We start from the raw sequence: 6,398 nt of genomic DNA on the forward strand, positions 1-6,398 counted from the left end.
ATTACAACTATTATCATAGTTATGATCAGTAGTATCATTTCTAACATTATCACACCATTGTTGCTACAATTAATATTACAGTTATCACAATCACTATCATTATCATTTCTACTATCATCACCATTGCATCATTGATAATGATAGTGTTGGTTATCATTGTTACTATTATCACAATTATCATTGTTATCATCCGTGTATTGTGTATTATAAGGTTAATTTGATAGTAGGTGAGGTTTAAAATAAATATTGAATTTTTTTTCTTTAAATAAGAATTATATGTTAAACTTTTTTACCAACATTTTAGCTTTTTTTGCTTTAAAAACATAATGATTTTTTATTAATAGACCTAAAATTTAAATTTTAGATTTTAATTATTTTACTCTTAAATCAATCCTATGTATAACCATCATTATTATTGCTTCATTGTGAGTATCCCCACATCACTAGTGCTAGCAATAGCATAATCCTTACCGTTATTGTCACTTTTTGTAAGATAATTTTATCATTTACATACAATTTACATTTCCAAGCATAGAACAAAATAATTTTTCTCATTCTCTTAGTGTACATTGTTGCGAAATTGGGTAAAATGAACATATGCATAACGGAAGGAATTTTATTTTTGGTGTAAAACAAAAGTTTTTTTTATATCCAAAACTCTGCAATCACATAATATGTTTCAACTTTGCAATGAATTCATAATTCGAAGTAAAATAATATAGGAAAGAACAAGCAGACTTTATTTTTGTTGGAGAACAACGGCGTTAATTTTTTTTTTTTATCAAGATTCAAAATAAGCCCAGTACGATTTGGGCCTTCTTCACCATGGTCAAGCTACAGCTTACAATTCACATATTTCGACAAACGAACTTTCTGTTAGCATAAACCTACCGATGTGGATTATTACTGTGCGTCTTTTTAGTTTTTACACTAATCATGAAGAAAGGCACAAGATTTGATTAAATAAAGTTAGATTTATTACGAAGATGTCCCTAAAAAAATAGAAGAAAGATACCACTATAATTTATTAAATGAAGTTACAAGATTTTTACAAAGTTATACATTCCATGTTTAAAATTATTATAACTCAAAGAGTATTTATATGTTTTGGTTAAACACATAATTTAGTCTTTATACAAGTCCTTTGAGTATAAGGACCAAGATGAGAATGTGTTAGGTACATGCATGTATGTATGAAGAGATCAAATTAAGAATAAATTATGAATATGTAAGGGATTATTGGATTAATAGTCAATTTGGGATCATTAGACAGAACATTATGACATTAGAGACCAAACCGATAATATTTATATGTTTGGGGACTAATTTAATATTTTTTTATGTATAGATACTAAATTGAGAATTCCTGACATATAAAAGAACTAACTTATGTGTTTAATCTAAATTTTGTAATTATTTTCTTATGTATTATTGGTATCAACTTAGAAAATTTTTAAATGTTAGAAAATGCACTTGGGTTGTCCATTTCGATCGACTGGAAGTTAAATGCTACTGTCTTATTAGAACACAACGTAAAATTTGATTATAAATATCTCAGTACCCTTGTTTAGAATCAAACATATTGAAAAAGACATTAAAACTTCAAGTTGAAGTGTAATTTGAAACCACGTAAAATCTTCAAGCAAATTTCACAATCAACAAGTATATAATTTGTGTTTGAAATCTTTTAATTCAACTTATTCAATAGATCGATCTAAAATTATCTAAAAAGCAACTTTGTACATTAGTTCTGAAATTAATATAAAAAATACCCACTTATTATATCTTGTATCCACTGATTTTACATCTTTGAAACTGATTTACAAAAAAAAAAGAATATTAAAAATATGGAAGATAATACACCTAGATTGATAAAGAATGAAACTAATATCTTTATTTATATTAAAACTAGTCATAGTTTCTTAATATGGCTTGTATTTTTATTTTTATTTTACTTAATTGTTATAAATGTATAAAATATTTAAAAATTATATAATATAATTAAATATACAATAATTACTATCATTTTAAAATTTTAAATAATAATCATAGAAACACAAAGTTTTATTTTAAAATTTTGAAAGAAAAAAAAACAGAAGGAATAATCAACTGTACAATAACCAGATGGCTGTATAATACAGTACTTAGTCCACAAAACTTGTCTATATGCAATGTTTAAGAGAGTGACGTCTAATTAAGAGAATGTATTAACTAACTAAGGCTTGCACACTTATTTCCTATTAATTGCTTAGACAAACAATAATCGAATTGATTAATTGACTAACAGTCCAACACTGAACCTGTACCCTTTGTGTCGCTACGTTTGGTTGTCAAATCAAAGACATGGCTTTCAGAAGCAGCATAAAGCATTAATTAGTCATTAACCAGGATAAGAATAAGGTATTGGAACTGTCATTGGAAGGTTTGTAGACGCCCGATAAAAAATAACCAATATCAATTAGATTCTCCACGTGAATAATATGCATTATGCGACATGGCATAAAACAGCAATAGTATTTGTTAATTTCTCAACTAACTATAAAAATAAAGGCTATAAATATTAGATCCTATCTATATAAGACTTGTTTCTCAAGACCTATCCTAAACTTGTGTGATAGTATATTATTAGGGTTGTATTAACGCGTGTTCTTAAGATATTAGTATAAACATCATATGTGACCATAAAAAATTATAAATAACATAATTTTTTATATTTTAATAATTTTTTATTTCTTAACTAATATCTTAAGGACACTAATTGTTATTTCTTATATTAATATATTTCCAAGTTTCCGTAGTGCTTCACCATCACTATCACACCATATGGATTACTTTCTTGATCTCATGAGTTAATTTATTTTTTGACATCATTTTCTTGCTTGCAATTCGTGAGTAGTCCTTCAGTTCATGTATTGACTGAATTTTAGGGTTGATATATATAAGAGTAATATTAGTGACACTCATTTTTGAATATTTTTCTCTGATTAATCATAATTTATTAAAAATCAATCATTTTTAATAAATTCTAGAGAGAGAAACAAAACCTTTTTAAAATTAGTGATTTTTAATAAATTTTAACTAATCACAAAAAATATCTAAGAGAGTGTCAAAAAGAGTATTACTAACGCTCCTTAATTATACATATAATCCATGTTTAACATCATAGTTTGCACCTTTAATTCTTTTACACTTTTTTATATGAAATATTAAAAATTATATTTTTTTATATAAATAAGTAACAATTTGCAAAGCTTTCCATAAAATCAAGATATATGGTTCACTTTTCTGGAATTATCATGTTTTATACGTATAAATAATGTCTCGACGACATTCTAAAGTGCAAGATGCAATGTGTGTTTTATGCTCTAATTGAAATGATTCCTTGTTGCTGACGAGTGTAGGAGTCATGATTGTTCCTTCAAATGTCGAAAGAAGCACATAACCCAACGCGATTTTAATGCCCTCCAAAGTTGAACTTGACAATCTCCTTTTCCCTGTGGAACTTGTGAAACGGGCAAGGTATCTCTACATGGGACCATTACCAATCGATTTCATGCATCCACAAGCGATGGAAAATGTCTATAGACAAAGTAACGTTTTAAGATAGTAGTAGCACTTGTGTGAATCCAATCCAATTTAAGGTAAATGATGGAACCAATTGATCATTATCTAAGGGACAGCGAGGGGTCCCCTTGCTAGTCCTGCCATGTGTATCAGCTCATCTTAAAGACACCAAACGTGAAATTTGCGTTGCTGCCCATTTCGTTACTCTTTTACTCTCTCTTGATTATTGAGTTTTTTTTTATTTGTAAATATTAAAAATAGATATCAATATTTATTAAAGCATATTCTAATTTTTTAAAGCAATCCAATTCAACCTATTATTAATCGAATTGGTTCAAGTTATATAAGAAAAATGTACAAAATATTTTGATTAGTTTGGGTGAAAACTTAGCCATATTTGATTGATTGTCAAGCAACTAATTTAAAAATTACATTTGACATAAGTTGTGTTTATAGCATATAAAAAAATATTAATTTTCATACAATTAGTTCATTAATTATATTTTGAGGTTTAATTTGATCCTAAATTATTTAAAATAAAATAATTATACTCTTTTTATCATATAATCAAATTAAATCTTAAAATATAATTAAGGAAATAATTATATAATTAATCCATTAAACGTATCGAAGTTTTTTCAAGTATAAAATCATATTATTGATGTTGTGTTTGGAAATATAGTTTGGACCGAGACGAGAAGATCCGCGCTGCCCGTACCACTGTTTCTGTCGTGTCTGTCCATAGCCCAACAGTACAGGCTGTACAGCAGCAAGAAAAGACCGCAGCAAGACAAGGTCAAAATCGTCAAAACTGATGGCAACCCTCGTAATTCTTTCTCAAAACAAGGGACATTTTTTAACCTCAGTCCTATATATAACCAAAAACATCAAACACTCTCACAGCACAACAACGCATAAGCATCTTCTCAGAGCTTCTTAGTTCTCACCCTTCATTCTTTTCTTCAGCAAATCAGAGAAAAACACAGAAATTTAAGGAATGGCAGGTGCAAGAGCCAGTGGCATGATGAATGGTGGAAGAAGCTTCCCAAGGAGGTTCTCTGGGCGTCCAATTCCAAAGCGTGGACAAGTCAAAGTTGGAATAGTTGTCGGGCTTGCAAACTCTGTTGTTTCCATTTTCTCTCGCAGCAGAGCCACCCGAGGATGTGCTACACCTACTCACCTCGCTCACTAGCTTCCAACTCATTCGGGCTACAAAAATTTTTGATCTTTTTGTTCTTGTAAAAATTGGGGTCTTTTTTATTCCCTTCTATGATCTTGTTCATATGTAAATCTCTTTCTTTTTTCCTATCAAAGAATCCAATCGCCTCTTGTTTAACTACCTAGCTACTGAGTACAACTTTTTCTTTTTTTACTATGAGTACAATTTTAGTTGGATCTACACCAATGGATGAATTTAAATTTCAAAAGGCAAGCCAATGATATTTAATTTAAAAATATTCCCAGTAATAGATTAATGTATTGATTACTTCATTTTAGAGCATGTTTGGTATTGCGTTCTCCAGCTCAAAATTGCGTCAAGATGAAAACAATTATAAGTAGCTTCGATGTGTGTTTTTTTTTTTTTTTTTTTTGTAACAATTTAACGTAATTTGAGCACTGAATGCACGTACTTGAGGTGTGGATCCAAACACACTTTTAATTTCAAGACAAGTTTTAAAAATTAACAACTTTATAAATAATTGCTTTTATACATAACTTTAGTGGCCATGTTGTTCTCTGGCTTTGGGAAGGGAGATTTATCTTTCTAAAAGAAATCAAAACTGGAAGAAGTTAAAAAGGCAGATAAAAAAAAAATGCCGGTACTGCATCGTACATGAAACGTGCAGCAATATGCGAATATCCCTAAGTTCGCAATCTTCTATAAAGTTTTTAAAAAACCGTATAGATCGTATCTATCTAAATTATTTAACTTTAAATACAGATAGTTTTAGATATAGTAGTTGGGTAAATCTAAACTATCAAAGTACAATAACCTGTACCGCATGCGGTTTGTTTAGGGACTATAGGCGATAAAATTCTTAGATATAGGCACAATTCATTATGATTATCAACAATTACAGTGTGATTTGAAAATCAGCACAAGTAAAACAATGTACTAACATTGATTCATCTGCACGTGCCTTCCATTTTTTTAATCTTATTTTATAATGTTTTAACTACAGTGTGTATTTTTATTTTATTTTTGTCTTCTGAATTTTTATTTTTCACCCATACTAGATCATAGGGAGCATTACCAAAAAAGAAAAATAGCTCGATAGGAACATTATTTATCTAATAAATGTTTCCTTTTCAGATTTTCTAGAGGTAGGGAAATGGTCATGTCAAACTGCGCTATTAAATTAAGTGCATGACCTTTGCTGAAAATTAAGTGTATGGCTAGGCTAAGCAAAGCGACAAAGCACAAGTTGTCTTAAATATAATAGTCAATAACTGTGATTAACAATGAGCTTAACAACTGTCACTTATAGTACTGTTATAATCTTACTAGTAGTATTTTTTTATTCTACGAATCTATTGCTCCCTCAACAAAATCCAACACGATCTTAAACCAAGGTATTTGAATAGTGACGTTTTTCAGTACATTGTATCAAGGGCTTCTTCCCTTTACAAGATTCAGAGCACCGCAATTAATCTTTGAATACAAATCAATAAATATTCAACCCTCTCTTTCCACTTAGCAGCCTGTTTTTCTTTCATTTTATAACTTTCAGATACTATTATAACTGAAAAGTGCTCGTAATAATGTCTTTTCAGAGTTTAAACTTTAAGTTTAAAGAGGTGAAGAGCTTAACACGATCATAACTTCTTCCCAC

Source organism: Glycine max, chromosome 8 (assembly GCF_000004515.6).
Source record: "Glycine max cultivar Williams 82 chromosome 8, Glycine_max_v4.0, whole genome shotgun sequence".
In the NCBI taxonomy this organism is placed as follows: domain Eukaryota; kingdom Viridiplantae; phylum Streptophyta; class Magnoliopsida; order Fabales; family Fabaceae; genus Glycine; species Glycine max.